At 48.4% G+C, this 16,660-nt stretch overlaps 1 protein-coding gene and 1 long non-coding RNA gene across 6 annotated transcripts in view; one reads left to right on the top strand and one right to left on the bottom strand.

The window, feature by feature from the left end:
• LOC126527125 (uncharacterized) overlaps window positions 1-3,714 on the bottom strand; it is a 55,783-nt gene extending 52,069 nt beyond the window's left edge. Inside the window, exon 1 of the long non-coding RNA XR_008611642.2 lies at window positions 3,403-3,714. This is a non-coding gene — a long non-coding RNA (uncharacterized lncRNA). The remainder of the gene's footprint in view (window positions 1-3,402) is intronic.
• LOC126527122 (adenosylhomocysteinase-like 1) overlaps window positions 1-16,660 on the top strand; it is a 270,192-nt gene that overhangs the window by 69,189 nt on the left and 184,343 nt on the right. The gene's annotated exons all lie outside the window — the stretch shown is intronic.

Below are 16,660 nucleotides of genomic sequence, written 5' to 3'. Positions count from 1 at the left end.
TCATCCGACCCATTCTCGAATACGGTTGTGCCATCTGGAACCTTTATAAAGTATCTTACATGAACACTCTCGAATAAGTTCAAAAGAAAGCAATCCGTTTCATATGCCGCCGTTATGACTGGAACTTCTCACCCTCATCTCACCTCATTGTTGCATTAGGTGTACAACCTCTGTCCGAGCGATGGGATCGTGAATGCCTTAAATTGTTGCGTAATATCCTTAACGTCAAACGCTACTCATTAAAAAACAACAACTGTCTACTGGTAAGTTAAAACCTACTAGGAATAGCCACAAACCTTGCAACATTTCTACCGCGTACTAACCTATTTAAGTAAAGCTTCTTTCCTCGTACAATTGAAATATGAAACTTACTACCAGATGAAACTAGGGCACTGCCTTTAGAGGAATTTGAAATGATCATGATTTCTACGGTGCTGAAGTTGATTTGTGCAGGAAAATGTTTTGTTGTTATGTCCAGTGTACAAACCCACTCCTGCGATAGCCCAATTGGGCTGCAGTACGTATAAATAAATAAATAAATAAATAAATAAATAAATAAATAAATAAATAAATAAATAAATAGGAATAGCAGCAGCAGCCTCGAAATATCCTTTGCAACGGAGCTTGCCCAAGTGCGCCGCACGCCTTCTGTCCCCTCCTCGCCCACGAATTTCTGCGCTGCAGAATATCGGCTCGACAGATGCGCGAACGCGTGTACAGGTACGTACGCTGACAAGTGAATAGAAGGCAGAAGCGAAGCGCATCGGTCACGCGAGAGAAACCGAGGGGAAACGTCGGCGTTTCGTTCCAAAGGCTCGCCCCTTGTTCGTTGTACAAGGTCGCGCACAACGACGACGCGCCGTCCGCTGATGTCTCGCTTTCCGGCGGGGCTACACGGCGCGGCGCCCTAAAAAAGGACACGCGAAAAAAAAAAAGAAAGTGTGCAGCACGCTTCGTCCCCCCCCCCCTCCTTTTTTTTAAATCTCTTGTCCACCCTCGTGAAGCCGACTGTGATCCTTCCTAGAGACACAGTGGAGAGGAATGTTAAATAGGGGTGTGGGCGTAAGATTCGATTCGAGAATTTACTCTTTCGAAATTGTCGAACATTCGTTCGGATGTAACGAATAACGACGCCTATTCATGACTCGAAGGGGAAAGGGTTCTCTGCTCCGCGGATAACTCTGTGGAGGCAGCTGTGGAACAGCTGTGGAGGCTGCAGAGAGATGCACCGAACGCCGTGGAACAGCCAAGAAGTTTATAATTTACGAGCCTCTCTGTTGGCCGGACGCTAAGTTGTGAAAGGCATTACACGCACGTACAAAGCAGCGTAAAAAAAAAAAAAGCCCTTCTTACAAGACTTGCTCCACGCAATTATTGTAGTTCACTTTCTGTTTAGAAATGACGTAATACTCGATATACGATTCGGAAATTTTACCATTCGAACGCCCATAAGTAGCGAAATGGCCACAACAACCGTGAGAGGAAGATATTATTATTATTATTATTATTATTATTATTATTATTATTATTTGAAAACATATGTTCTCTAGACAGGAAAGGGAAGGCGAGGAGCAGGCTCGCAACTGCCACCGGAGGGGCACAACGCCTGCCCACTCTTGAGAAAGGAGGTGACAGAAACACAGAAATGCAAGATAGGAAGGAGGGGAGGAAAGAATGAGCAACAAGACAAATCGATAAGAATAAACTGGAACACACAGTGCAGGTTACACACAGTAGAGCCGGTCACTGAAGGTCACGCTACTACAGAATGTTAAATAAAAGAAATGGTGTCTGACCTACAAACGTGAACGAACCTAAGTTAGTTAATGCTAGAAAAGTAAGCAGAGCGCGATGAACCTGATCGTGTCGAGACGCGCAACCACTGGGGTACAGACGTTCGTCGAGTGTCGTATACACCGCAGGCCAAGGAGATGATAGTCCCCCACTAGCGACATGCGCTGCGCACCGAAAGCGGGTCAGGTGTCAATATCAGGTGCTGAAGTGTTTCGCAGCAACCGCAAGACGGACACGATGGACTGGCCGCACGTCCTTGTCTGTACAAACGTTCGCGCACGTTCACGAAGTTTGTTTGCTAGAACAGACGCAAAAAAAAAAAGGAAAGACGAAACACTGGTGGCGAGGAAGCGCCATGATCTTCCTGCACCAGCTAGCCGTGACGTCAGATAATATGACAATGTAACGTTTTTTTTTTTTTTTAAGGTAAAGAAGTTCTATATTGCTTCCTGAACGAGTCGTCAAGGTGAATGTAGTAAGTTTCGAGAACTACTTCTGCTCCGACCTGGGCCAAATTCAGAAAAATTATTCCAAATCCGTGGCGTCACACTTACGTGTCAGTGCTAATGCTTCGGCACGCAATTCAATAAGTAAAAGTTCGGCCTTCACTATGTGCAATAATAATAATAATAATAATAATAATAATAATAATAATAATAATAATAATAATAATAATAATAATAATAATAATATTTTCCCGCCAAATTGGCGAAAATTAAGAAGAAATGACCAATGTTAAGTGATTTACTGTTCCTTTTAGTGATATTTTACAGCCTCTAAGAATATGGCCAGGAGCCATGAAAAAAAATAAATAAAAAGGTGCGGTACACACGGCCTTCGTTCCGGATGTGGTCAGAGTGGAAAACGGCCACGTGCTTTAGATCGTGTACTTCACGCGGAAGGGCCCAAGGTGGCGTAATTTGCCTTCTTTTCTCAGGGCCTTCGCCTGTAGCCCGCGGAAGCAAGCTCCTATCAGCCAAGGAATGCTAGTGTTCTCAACTGCTACCCGCCGCGGTATGACTATGGCGTTGCGCTGCCGAGCTCGAGTTCGCGGGTTCGATCCCGCCCGCATTCCGATGGGAGCGGAATGCGATTTGCATTGAACCCTCAAGTGGCTGAAATTAATCCGCAGCTTCCCACCCACGGGCTCAACAATGATGAGTGCACTTTCACAGTAAACAGCACTGTGCGTGAGCAAGTTTGCAGGCGACGAATAATGCGGGAAAATCATTACTCTTTTTTTTTTTTCGCTGCATTACACACGTAGTCCGAAATCGAGCTGTGCAACGCAAGAGTGCGTGTTCGACAATTGGAGCGCGCGTCCCAATTCTAATCTGCGAGTCCACGCCGCAATGAAGCTAAAATTTTTTCTGTGCTGGCACGTGATTTCCAAACTTTAGCTCTCGTTGTATATGTGCTGCGTGCTGGCAACGTGGAACAACGTCATGTAGAGGCAAACGCGCCCGAACGAGTTGGGGTGGAAGGGGAGAGAGGAGACCTTCACGGTCGTGGAGAAAGAAGTATAAACGAGAAGAGAGGGAACGCGAATGAGAGAGGGTGTGTGCGTGTGTTTGGAATGGCAGAAATAAACGTTTCCGGGCGTCTCACCTTAGCGGCAGACCACGATGCGTGTGCTGCTCGACGCGTGCCGCTTTGTTGCCGGTCCTCGCCCACATCGCTGTCTCCTTCGCTCGCGGTGCGCCTCCTTTCCTCCGATGCCGCTTTCCGGCGCCCGGGGTTGCGGCCCGCGCTGCCGCACGTCGCTCGCATCGCACGCCTTCACGCCCGCGCTGGAGTCCCTTCGTGCGCGGAGAGAACCTCGTGTCGATGGGCCCGTGCTCCAGTGCGCGGAGGGCGCGTGGTTTGGCGCGGGTCGTCTTTCGGTCGCGGCGTGGCGCTGCTGTTGCTGCTGGTGGAGCTGTGCCGCTAGCTGCGCCTCCTCCTCTTCCGCGCTCCTCCCCGTTCTTCTCTGATTTTAGGCGCGGAGGCAGGTGGCGCCACTCGGCGTGCGAATTCCTACTCGGCCGGTAGTTGTGTCGCCTAACGGTTCGGCGCAGCTGCAGTGTTTGCGGCTGCCGCCGCTGTGAAGGCATCTGGTGGCTGACCTGCGAACCAATATAGCCTCGGTTCCTTCCCCCTCCCTTTCTGCGTGGCGCAAGTGTTGAAGGTAGCCAGGCCATATTTCAAATAAAACATTCGAACCTCAAACGCAACACAAAGTTCAAAACGCAACAGTAGAAAGCGTCTGAGAGTGCAAGTACCTTGGATGTTTATTTCACGTCGAAACTTAAACGGAACATACACATCCAGCAGTCAATGTTTAGGGCAAGTAGTGCTCTTTTATTCGTAGAAATTTCAAATCACCGTCCAGAGATGTTAAAGAAACACTTTATATTTTGCATGTCAGATCTATCCTGAATTATTCCTCTAAGATTCGGGACCCATATCAGGACTACTTGATAGAAGTAATAGAAGAAAGTCGCAGTTTCGCCCGAAAGACGAAGCATCGATTGCGATAACAAGTTAGTAGACAGTTATACGAAGTCAGGATGGTAGTTTTATCGACCGTATAAACTTGTAAACATACATACCATAACGCACAAACAAGCATGGTGTCACGCGCGCATAAGCAAACATGAAACAAGCAACTGTAACGGCTTTCCGTCTCTCTCTCTCTCTCTCTCTCTCTCTCTCTCTCTCATTTCTTTCTCCATAACTTTGCTATCGTTCTTGTACCTCTCCCCGCTATACCTCAGTGTTCAATCCTATAACAAACCTGTCAATTCTTCGAAAATTTATTCGTGTCTCGCTGCATGTGCTTAACTCTCTCTCTCTCTCCACCCTCTCTCGGACTCTCCATCGTTTCTGTAATAGGATGTGCGCGTATCGGGGCTTCGCTCTCTTGAATCGAGCTGCGATGGTAGTGCGAGGTTTCCGTTTGGTAGCGCGCTCGTCTGTTACCGGATGCGCGGTTTGCGCCTTTCAACATTATCATGAAGCTACACGCCACGTGGAACGTATTTCTGGCGGGCTCTAGTCTGGCGCCAGTGATTGACTTCACACTGCGCAATATGACCTTCGTGGACGGAATGCACGCCACAGGTGAAGCTCCTTAAAGAGACATTAAAGAGGGAATTCAAGTCAAGCAGGGCTGACAAGTTACGCTCAGTTAAACGTCTCCAGTTACACTCCAGTCACAAAATCAAGAAGGCGAAAAAGGTCGGTCTTATCGTGAACTTCAGGCTCCGTAATTCGAGACGCCACCGGGAAGCTCCCGCAGTTCCTTCCTTGTGGCAGCACGCATTTTTAACATAGTTTTCCTAAAAGTAATTTAGGCGTTTGTCACTAAGCTCAGATTGCCCTTCATTTTAACGGAACCGAAGTCTCAACGCAGTGACTTCTCAGAAATTCTTTGAACGTACAGGGTGAAAAAAGAAATGCCCCAAACAGGCGGAAACCACTTCGAACGCCGTGAAGCCAAACTGGCGTACCGACGCCGTGTAGCTTCAGGGGAAAATTTCTAAAGGAGGCAACCTTGACCTGGCCATTTTCGTCGCTAGTGGCCAACCATTTCCCGCGAAATAAATGGGAACACATTCTCGAAATATTGCTACTTGACCGGTCTAAATTGGTCTAGCGTGCAATCGAGGCTCCTGAAATGAAACCGTCGACATCAAGAGACGTCGCACCTGGTACGCCGTATAGACGCGTTTACAAAAGAAAAAAAGAAAGACAAAAGAGATTTAAGCCCTTCGCTAAACACATATCGATTCACGGGCTTGAAGATCGGAAACACACATATATGGCAGTGGCAGCAGCAGCGGCGGCGGCGGCGCTGGCATGCCATGTTGGTGGTGCCGACGCCTTCGCACTAGCAGTATAACTGCAGCAGCGCGTTTGCAAATTAAAGGTCTCGGTGCTCGAGTTGACGCAAGACGACGTCAGTAACGCTGCTGCGCACAGCCGTGTCTGCGGTGTCGACGGCATTCCGTAAACTGTGATGCGTTTACGCACAAGAGACGCGCACGGCACCCCACCCACGTGCAGCAGGTCTGCCGCTCCACGTGGCGAGCCGGCGCGTACATCCTGATCTTCCTGGCGATGGCGGCTTTCATGACGGAGGCGGGCGCGCTTCTTTTCGAGGTCTTCTCGTTCCCGTCGACGGTGAATCTCCTCGCTGGACGACACGCGTCGACAAATGCGCGTGGACGGGATTTGCCGTGTCTGTCTGTCTTTATACTTTATACTGGCTTCTTTCCTGCCAGGCCAATTCGCAGTGACGTTTCGTTTAGTGGACCCCTCGCCTTCCATCGCCCCTTCGTTCGTCGCACTCGCGTCCGAGCCATTGGATGGTGATCAGATCCGATTTTGTTCTCCTGCCAATTAAAGCTGGTCCGTTATATTGCCTTCACGCGCTGTAGCTGTGTGTGCTTGTCGACGAGCGGCCACTCACGGGTGCATTTGTGTAGATTGGGCCGTCTCTCGTGGCACCCTGCGTCGCTTTGGAACGTTAAGCCCCGTCAGCTGTTCAGCCGTGTGGAAAGGGGCTTCTTCGGACGCTGTCACGGCTTTCATTGGCACTCATTGTTTGCGACATCTTTTTTTTTATTTTTAAGCAAGAAACGCTTTTACCCCCCGTTGTCCGTGACTTTCAAGTGACCTTGAGCCAGAAGCCAGAGCTGTTAGCCGGGCACTCAAATGAGCACATCCGGACAAGTTGCGAGGACAAAACGAGATCATACGGGCAACCAGTCGAGAGCGCGTTACATACGCTAGTTACTTCCCAAACAAGTTACAAAAAATATTGCTCGCGAGTTCTTCCTAATGTTTGTTGGCAATATCACTGAGACTGTATCTTCTAGTACGCTGAAGTTTTATTTGTCATTTCCAATAGCGGCGTTCGAAATGCAGATACAGGGCACTGTACACTTGATTGTCATGTTTTGGCGCTGAGCGCTCTTTTCAACGCCAGCGGTCCGCGAGTTCCGCGGCGCGTTCGGCAACGTCCGGCGCGCCGCGCGTGGCCGTTTGACCCCGACGATAGTTGCAGGGAAGTTCTGAGTGCGACGGGAAACTATTGCGTTCCTTATGGACCAGTGCGCAGTATGGCGTGGTGCGGTGTGATGTGGTGGCTAGTATCAAGATTTTGGTTAGTGTCATCTTCAACCAATCTGCTTTGCCGGTAGCCATTTCATGCTTACATCTACTCTCGGCTACGGGAGAGCCAGCAGTTTTTCTTCTTCTTTTGACAATGTCGCCTAGTTGCAGCCCAAAGGCTTCATTTGGAGCGAAAAGTTGCGAAGGGATGATGATAATGACCTCTTTAGCATTTTGTACGTTTTGTTGTAATTGTTACGAAACGGCCTCCTTATATATATATATATATATATATATATATATATATATATATATATATATATATATATATATATATATATATATTTAACTATAGCCTTGCTCAGGTGGCTGGAAGGTTTACATTATCTGCAGTTTACATTACCTGATTGAACCCTGCAACAATCTTCGTTTTTTTTTCAGTCTTGTTTTTGCTCTATTGTTCGTTACACGGGCTGTATCCGAACCTGCTTTTTATAACAGCGAAGACATACAGCAACGATGTCGTTTGCGCGTATAAACGTTGAAGTGATTGGCCCATCAACCTTCCCGGTGGTCTCGAGGGCGGCGCTGGGTCCATTTCTTTCCGGTCGGTCGCCTGGCAGGGCCTGCTTGGCGAGCGCAGATTGATGGCCACCAGCGCTCGTTCGTCCCTGCGGCCTCGCCAGCGGTGCCCCGCTTTATAGCTCACGTGGTCGTAACAGCGCTATATCGCCGTCGGAGGCCTCGGGGTCTGTGCGGTGCGATCGCCCTGCGGGCGTTCAGGAGATGTATAGAGGCATCGTGGTTTAGCGAGTGTATCGCGAATGGGAATGTATCATTCGGACCCGCTTTCTCTCTCTCGCTTCATTCACAAAGCTAACAAACAATTGACGGATCGGCCTCGCTCGACACCGCGATGCAGCTGAGCGTGCGGAACGCGCCTTTTCCTTTCTTTTTTTTTTTTCGCAGTGCTGTGTTTAGGTGCCGATGGGGGCGCGTCGGTGAGCGGTTACCTAGAGTTACCGTATGTGAGCACATAATGGAATTCTGTACACGGTTACCGAGCATATGCGAACACATTCACCGGCGTGTCTCCAGTTTTCTCGCCCTTATCGGTGTCTTGAACGACAGTGACGTTGGGCCGCTGAGAACGAGCGCGTGGGCTCGGTTCCTGCATCCGCATTCTGTGGGGGTGGAATGAAAAAACTCACTCACTCACTCACTCACTCACTCACTCACTCACTCACTCACTCACTCACTCACTCACTCACTCACTCACTCACTCACTCATTCACTCACTCACTCACTCACTCACTCACTCACTCACTCACTCACTCACTCACTCACTCACTCACTCACTCACTCACTCACTCACTCACTCACTCACTCACTCACTCACTCACTCACTCACTCACTCACTCACTCACTCACTCACTCACTGAATCGATAGATCGATCGATCGATCTGTCGATTTGTAGAACAAAATGAAGGCTTGACCTTCATTTTATTCAGTTATAATAAACCTTTTCGGTTTCTACATAATTAGAAAGACTCCTTTTCAACGAAATGATTGAAAATGGCGTTATAAACAAACACCTTGTGAATCCAGCCTGACTTAGCGGCTCTTTAGTTGTCTTTCTAAAGGATAATGTTTCGATCAGTATACAAACACACAAATAGATTCTTCCAGCGAGGTTTCAACACTCAAACCTGTCCCGTGCTTTCGCCGACGTTCGCGCACCTCGCTCAGCGTCAGTGCCACCGGGCGCCTGGCTGTCGGCGACCAGACGGGTTTGCGCCCCGGCTGCACCGCGGGGAGGCTTCTTCGTCGGGCCGCAAGCGGTTTCGCTGATGCTCGCCAATTCGTGCCTCACCCACGCGCGCGCATACACGTGTCTACGTGGCGGCGGCCATCTCGCCGTGCTTGTTTACGCGCGTGACGTCGGCGAGCGCTCCCGAGTCCTGCCCCACGGCTGCGTTCCGCGAGGCTTTGTGCCAGAGAAGAACTCTCCTCGGCACGTATATTTACTGACGAGTTTTTTTTTTTTTTTTTAAGGTTAAGCCGTGTTCCGTTTGTTGTCAGTACTGCCGAGTGGCCTGTCCAGGCGGTATACAACTACAGTTTAAGGGTGTATTTCAGAACGGTGTGTATACGTCTGCATCGTCAGCTTCAGATGTCATATAATACAGTTTTCAAAACTGCGACGTCATCTGTTATTGCTGAGTTAGAGAGTTCTATAGTTGATTTATCGTTAAAAAAACATAGAAAGAAGGTGATATCGTCGAACTTTCCTCAATTTTCGTAGTATAAACTTGCTCACCTAGGAAAGCTGCTCTTAACAGTTGCTTTATTTTTTTCTTGTAAACGCAACAAGCCTGATCAAAATACATTAAGTTGCTGAGAAAGGTTTCCATTTTAATGCATTCCATCTGTATAGCAGCTGCCGAGGTAGGAGCTCCTGTTACGCGCACCGCCGTGCAGTTTATTCCTCTGGCTGAGCACGGCTCCCAGCGGCGGCCCGTGTGTTGCTTTGGGATGATTAAACTATGCAGCTTGGTTTTATTTTATCCAAGGATTTCCTTTCTAGCCGAGTTAAAACAGACCCGCCTCTTCTTCCGGTTTTCGTCGACGCCAAGGCGACCTCCTTCATATCGTTCCGGACTGTATACGCCCACTGTGCGCTTCGACCTTGTGTAGTCTTACGTAATAAGCTCGCCGAATCCCTTTGAAGCGGTTTTTTGAAACGTTGGCACAGCTTTGGCGGTGCTCTTGTGTTCAGACATTGCGGAAGCTTTGCACAAGAGCCGATGATGGGAATCTAACCGGACAGCAAAAAGTTTGTAAGCAGTGCCGGCAGTTTGAAATTAAAGCTATAATTTTCCCCCATCACGATGACGGTGTGAGTTTAATAATAAGGAAAGAAAAAAATGTATAAACATCCGCGTACGCAGGAAGAAGCACTTTTAATTGAACAAGTGACAGTGGAGAATCCTTCTTGCGAGTTTTGTAAACACGTAACCCACACATGCGAGAGTGAACGGAAATTAACGAGCAGAAAGAAATAAAAGAATGAAGCAACATCTACCAGTAACTCTTCTACTGGGCAAAAAAGAAAGAAGTAAGACCTCGCCGCGAAGATGAACGACAGTGGTCGAGCGAGCTTCGCGAAACAAAGGAGCGCGTGGTTGTTTTTCAACGGCGGTACCGGAAAGGCATGATTATATATTCACGCGCTCTCTTTGTCCTCACCACGAGGGTCAGTCTGAGCGAGCGGCGTATGCAGGAACGCTCACCATTTCTGTCGAGTCGAATGAAACGCGCCTACTCGGAACGCGCTCCAACGTTGAGGAATGTGTTTAATTAAACGAGACAGCGTCCTTCGCTTCACGCGAACGGATATTCCGAATGTGCCGCATTTCTCGGATTTCCTTCGCTCCCTTTTCCCGTTCTCCGTCTAGGTTGGGGGGGGGGGATTGTAACTTTTGTGAACAACGGGCATATTCCTGAGTACTAAAAAGAATGAATATAAATAAAGGAGAAAGAAAAGGAGCACAAGGACAAAATTCCGCGTTAGGGCGTGCGCTTGGAAAAAAAGACCTGTAGGGATGATTCACTTTTCTTTTGTCGTAACTGAAAACTTTGCGGTCCTTCTAATGAAAATTTATAGTTTAATTCAACCGCGTTTCGCGGCTCTCGCCGCAATTATAATCAACACGTTAATCGTCGTCGCGTTTCCAAAAGAAATAGCCGCAAAAAAAAAAAGAAAAACGTCCATTTGCTGCTGCCTTATAGTGCGCAAAGCGCGACGTGCGACGTCGTCGTTCTGCAATCGTTGCGCCGTCGTCGCGCCTCTATCTTCCAGTCGTCGTGCCACATAGTCCTCGTGATGTCATCGTGCAGTCGTCGTACAGTTATTCGCGCCCTCCCGTGGCCACCCAGACCGACACCGCTGTTTTTTAGCGGCACTCGAGGCTTCTCTTTGAAGTGGTTCTTTGCGGTATATTTCTCCACGACGAGAGCATAATAAACAAGCGAGCGCGTTGCTTAAAAGAAAAAAAAATATTGTGATTGAGGTAGGTCATCCTGCACTCCGCCACTCACAATTTCTTTCTTGTTGGCGCTCCCTCCGGCGCCCTCCATATGTCTGCTGACGTCTTTCGCATTGTGCCAAGTGTCCTCTCACGCACGCATACCCCCCTCCTCTCCCTCTCGTTTCCCCCTCCTCCCTGATTTTTCTATCTCGACTTCCATCTTTCTCTGGTTTCGCTTATTTTGATTTTGCTTTTCTTCCTCCCGACGTTGGGTCAGTGACGGGTTATTCTCGTCTGAGCCACTCGAGGGTTCCCAACTATACCGTCGCCCTCCCATGATCTGTATATTTATTTTGTACTGCTTCGCGCTCACCTTTAAGCGTAGAAAAGCTGAAGGGACGGACGCCCCTGTCCCGCTGTCGCATCTTGTTAGCGTGGTGAAGGGCGCACTCGAATGTGGAAAACGCGAGCAAGCTCTTTATTCTATAGCTCAGTCCTCGGTTTCCGCGCAGCTCTGGCCTTATTGCATTTCTGTGGTCTCGTTTAGGTGATTCTTTTTAATTTCTCCGCTGACGGCGCAGCCTTTTAATCCATTTAGCCTTAACTGTTCTATGGGATGAATGGAGGTGCTGCCATAGCGGGGTTCCGCTGTAGTCTTGGTTACCTGTCTGCTGAGGTGAAGAACAAGAAGAATGAAAAAAAAAAAAAAGACTGACAATTACGATACTCCCTAATGCGAAATTTGAGCGCAGATTTATTCGTGTTTTCATTTCGCGATATATTGAGGCCATGAATTTGAGACCGAAATCACCGCACCGACTCGCAGTGGTGACGAAACGCCAGGAAAACGCTGAATGTGGGGCGGCCTCACGAGCTGCGCTCCAAAATAAACAAGACGCCAAGAACGAAGGGGACGCGGATAGGAAGAACAGTATTCTCTATCACTGCCCATGTTTCAAGAATTCTATTCGTTTGCTTTCCTTCGTGCTTACTAATAGACCTTAAGGTTTCCTGATTCTTTATTCTCTAGTGTTTGCATTTTGTTTTGCATTCAGGATCCACATATCGATGCCTTGCCTTCCGCCTGAGACTTTCCTAGTCGGCCCACTGTTGATCTTCATTATGCCTATTTTTAAGGCACCAAAGAAACAACGGACAGCTGTGTTGTTTGCTGTGTTGTTCTTTTACGCTTTAAAAATAGGTATAATGAATCGATACCAACTTGCCCAGCAGGAAGTTCTCTTATCACTGTTGATCTGTCGAGGTGTCCACTTTCGCCGTGAATTATTTCTTAACCCGCCGCAGTAGCCCGTGGCTATGCCGTTCCCCTGCCGAGTTCGAGGTGGCGGGTTCGATTGCTGCCTCGGCGGCCGCATTTTTGCGGGAGCGAAGTGCGATAACGCTCGTGTACTTAAATGTAGGTGCGCGTTAGAGAACCCCCAGGTGGTCAAAATTAAATCCGAGCTCCACCACTATGACGTGCTTCATTCACTTGCACGAGAAACCCCAGAATATTTTTAAACTAGAAAAATAGCATATCTTTTGTTTGGATTAGTACTTTGTGTTAGTCGCCACTTGACTTGCTCTAGTGTTCCTTCGCGGAGAATGAGCGGTCATGGGCACCACTGCCGACGCGTGCTGCTTGCGAAGTGCGCGTATATTTTCTCTTGAACGCACAGGGAGCTTCGACAATAAATGCCGACATGTAATCGATACCCAAAACGACGGGCACTGAGGAAGTGAGAGTGGGAAAACATGATCTGCTGACGCGTGCTCGCTACAGTTGTTCAAGGAGCAAAATGTCTTGTGGTATTATGTTCATTTCAGTGAGCTAGATAGATATCTATCTATCTATCTATCTATCTATCTATCTATCTATCTATCTATCTATCTATCTATCTATCTATCTATCTATCTATCTATCTATCTATCTATCTATATAGATAGATAGATAGATAGATAGATAGATAGATAGATAGATAGATAGATAGATAGATAGATAGATAGATAGATAGATAGATAGATAGATAGAGAGAGAGAGAGAGAGAGAGAGAGAGAGAGAGAGAGAGAGAGAGAGAGAGAGAGAGAGAGAATAGAAGAGAGGAAAGGCAGGAAGGTTAACCAGACACATGTCCGGTTGGCTGCCCTGCACTGGGGAAGGGGTATAAGGATGAAAAAAGAAAGAAGAGAGAGAGAGAGAGAGATCACAGTTTCGCGCACAATTGAAGGTTCGCACCGAGTCTCCACACAGTCGCCAAGACCTGTCGACCTGAGGTACTGCAACAACGCTTTCGTCGCTTTGAGTGCCATCGACGAGTACGGCATTGGTCCAAGCATCTTCGTTTCCGAAAATGTTCGAGTTCAGCCGGTTCAGTGCTCTCCGGAGAATTTCACGCTCGACGTCGTGTTGGGGACAGAGACATAAGATGTGTTCAATCGTTTCCATAGTTCCACAGAGTCGCACATGGGCGTGTCCCCCATTCCAGTGCGGAACGGGTAGATATGTCAGTGAAACAAGTGATGACATATAACGGGCTGGAACGCTAACCTTTAATATCACTAAAGCGTGTGCTGATTCTAGTTATTTGAGTTTCTTCTAGCAATTACAGGTCCTCTTCTGCGTCCTCTTCTCTACTTCCGGTCCCGCGCTTGCTCTCGCTATTTTGTTTACCGCCCCTGTATCCCTGTCCTGGTACTCTCCTGCATGAACTAATATTGTTTCTTTTGCTTTGGTCAGTGTCCTTTCTTTTTCTTTCAGTGTACTTTCTTCCGCTTCCGGTTTGGCAATACTTGTCATTTTTGGCCCACTTTTCCTCATCCTTGTTTACCTTCAGCGCCGTGTTCCTAGCGAACGTGCGATCTTCCTCAGCACCTCGCCTCTTTTACTTCCGTCGTTTCTGACTTCGCGCTTCCGATTGGACACTGCTTCCTGATTTTCCGTTCCCGTCTTGCCTTTGTTCTTTATCTTGTCCCGGTAAGTGATGGAGCTAACGACTGTTGAACTTCCGGTGCGCGGCCACGCTGGTGTCGCCGTTCGTCATGGGGCAAGGAAGGAAATAACGAGGGGGTGTCACGTGACAATATTGAAGCCTATAATACATATACAAAGCCATTAAGATATAAAGGATTATGGGAGAAGAGCCCCCACCGCGTATTAAGCAAGCGGTAATAGCTGCATCTTGTGTTTGAAAAGCGCGGTGTGTGTGTGTGTGTGTGTGTGTGTGGCGCCGGCCGATCGCGTCGCGGCCCTTACGAGGGTGCGTTCACATTGGCGGCGAAAGCGGGCTAAAAACCAGGTGATGAACGCGATCGCGTCTGGGACCGATTTCCGCTGCGAGAGAAAAAAGAAAGCTTGCCGCTTTGCCGCAGCCAATCAGAACGATAAGCGATAGTAAGCGAATGTAGTAAGCGAGTGCTCGAATGTAAACTGAGCGTCTATAGATGCTAGCGCTGCCTTTCATGGTGGAGGCACACTTTGACGGAGACTTCGTCTCAGTATGGCATACTCGCCATATTGGTTTGGCACGGCATGGTTTAAAGGCGGAGTCGGGAGTTGCTGTGGTTGCCCTTAACCGCTTTCTTCAGCGTATAATCAGCCTGGTTTGTGTATTTGTATATGCCAGCTCTTAGCGTAAACAACGAAGAAGCCTTGCATGTCACTATGAGCTGGTTCCTATAATAAAGGGCGCAGTGAATGTTCCGGTCTCCTTGCGACAAAGAACTATGGAAGAAATGAAAATGTAAGGCGCAAGGGTACCGTTGAATAACGGGAGGCATCGTGCATTCACTATTTCAACAAAGAATAAGGGTCACCGCCAATAAATAGAGTGATGGTATACTTGCGTTCGTTCGCTACAAATAGTCAGCGCCTGTGCATGCTGTCATCACTTTCTTCCGCCTGTTCGCTATGTTCCATCACGAATGATGATGATGATGATGATGATGATGATGATGATGATGATGATGATGATTTATTGGCATCTCCTTCGAAATGGCCGGTGAGAAATGGTCACATAGCCTGGTTGAGCTAGTCAATGATGATGATGATGATTTATTCGCATCCCCTTTCAAACGGGGCGATGACAAATAGTCACCTAGCTCGCCTGCTTGAGTTAGTCATGCTGTACATACCTGGTACAAGTGCCTACATAGCAGCGCAGCCGTTTATAAAGAGACGCTACTATCGAGGCGCCCTGACGCGAATGTCAGCGCTGGGCCCCGCGGCGACCTCCAGCTACGCATTCACAGTGAGCGTTCTTGTACCTTCGAAGACGTGCTCGCACTCGGCACCGAACCGTCTGCCCACGCCTGACGCACAGCCCTCCTCATCGACGCTTCCCCAGAGGCATCTAATTACTCCTGTAATTCGCTGAGGGCTCTTTTCGTACTTTTCTTTCTTTCACTCATTTGCGAGAATCCCAGGCGCACAATGAGGGGCAGCTTCGTCGTTAGGTCACCTCCTGCAGAAAAGAAGCCGCTTGCGAGAAACTGGAGGAGCCTCAGATTTTGAGAGCAGTACTGTTCAACACGTTTTAGGAGAGTGCTTTGCGTATAACGCTGGAAACTCGATACGGAAGCGTGCCCGTCGTGTGTAGGCCCTTTTATGAAAGCCCCGGTGACGCCGCGTCATTTAAATTTCAGGATTTCCTCGAACTAAAATGGGCTGAAGGATGATATTAAAAAAAAGAAGAAACGATATAGAGAGAGACATACAGTCCTGAGAAACATCGCGCAACTTCTCTCTCTCTCTATCTTATTTTGTTAATTTTTAGAAAATTGCGTCAATTAAACGTGGTGCGCTGTACGCGTAGCGCGCGTTCGAAATATTACAGTACGTTCGTCGGCGCTTGTTCTGTGCACTATTGCAAAAACTACAACGAGAGGCCCTGCACCGCCGGTTTGAGCTGCTTAGATTGGAGGCTAGAACGGCTGGCGCCGGATTGTCAAACTCTCTTATCGCGCCTCGTTAATTGCGTGCAGTGGATGTTCGTTCGGAGGGAAGTCGCTGAATAGCCCGAGCGAATGGCTCCCTCTCGGCGTGAGGCGGTATAGTCATCGATGCGCGAAGTGGAGTGCGTTATGCTCCGTCCGACGAATCCCGCTCACTATACCTGGTTGGTGTGACAGCCGCAAGTGTGTATCGTACACATCGGTGGCCCGTATACGTAGCTGCTTGACAAGTGCCGCCAGAGATAAGTGGCGTGGAGAGAGAGAGACAAAGAAAGAGATACGGTGACATTTTCTTCAGAACGAGGGCATTCACTCCGTCGGGAGCGCGGGCTACCGCAAAGACTGTAGATACATGTTTCTGGAAGTAGAATATCGATGAAATTGGTAGAAAAGCATCTGATGGCAATGTTAAAAAAATAAAAAAAAAACGTGCAAATAAGATATTTAATCATTCCACCGTTTACACGCTGCGCGTACATGATATTCGGTCTCTCTCTCTCTCTTTGCATGACGCTAGGTGGTCACGATGCGTCTTGTGAACTCTGGGCACTGTAATCCGAGCTGCAGCGTGTGACAGCCAATTAGGAACGATACCCTGCTGTTGCAGAGAAGGAGGTCATCGTGCATGCGCCGCTAGTCCTCCCGTGATCCAGGTATTAAGCCATCGTAGTTCAAGCGGATTAGCGTTGGAGAACGGACCAGCGCCCTTCTCTCTTCTTCCGACCGTTGTTGATTGGCTAAAGCATCCTGTACGACCTTTCGCTCCGCCGCCCATCAGGAGTGCGCG

This window comes from Dermacentor andersoni, chromosome 9, assembly GCF_023375885.2.
Source record: "Dermacentor andersoni chromosome 9, qqDerAnde1_hic_scaffold, whole genome shotgun sequence".
Taxonomy (NCBI): Eukaryota; Metazoa; Arthropoda; class Arachnida; order Ixodida; family Ixodidae; genus Dermacentor; species Dermacentor andersoni.
This window is presented reverse-complemented; position numbering and strand designations above follow the sequence as displayed.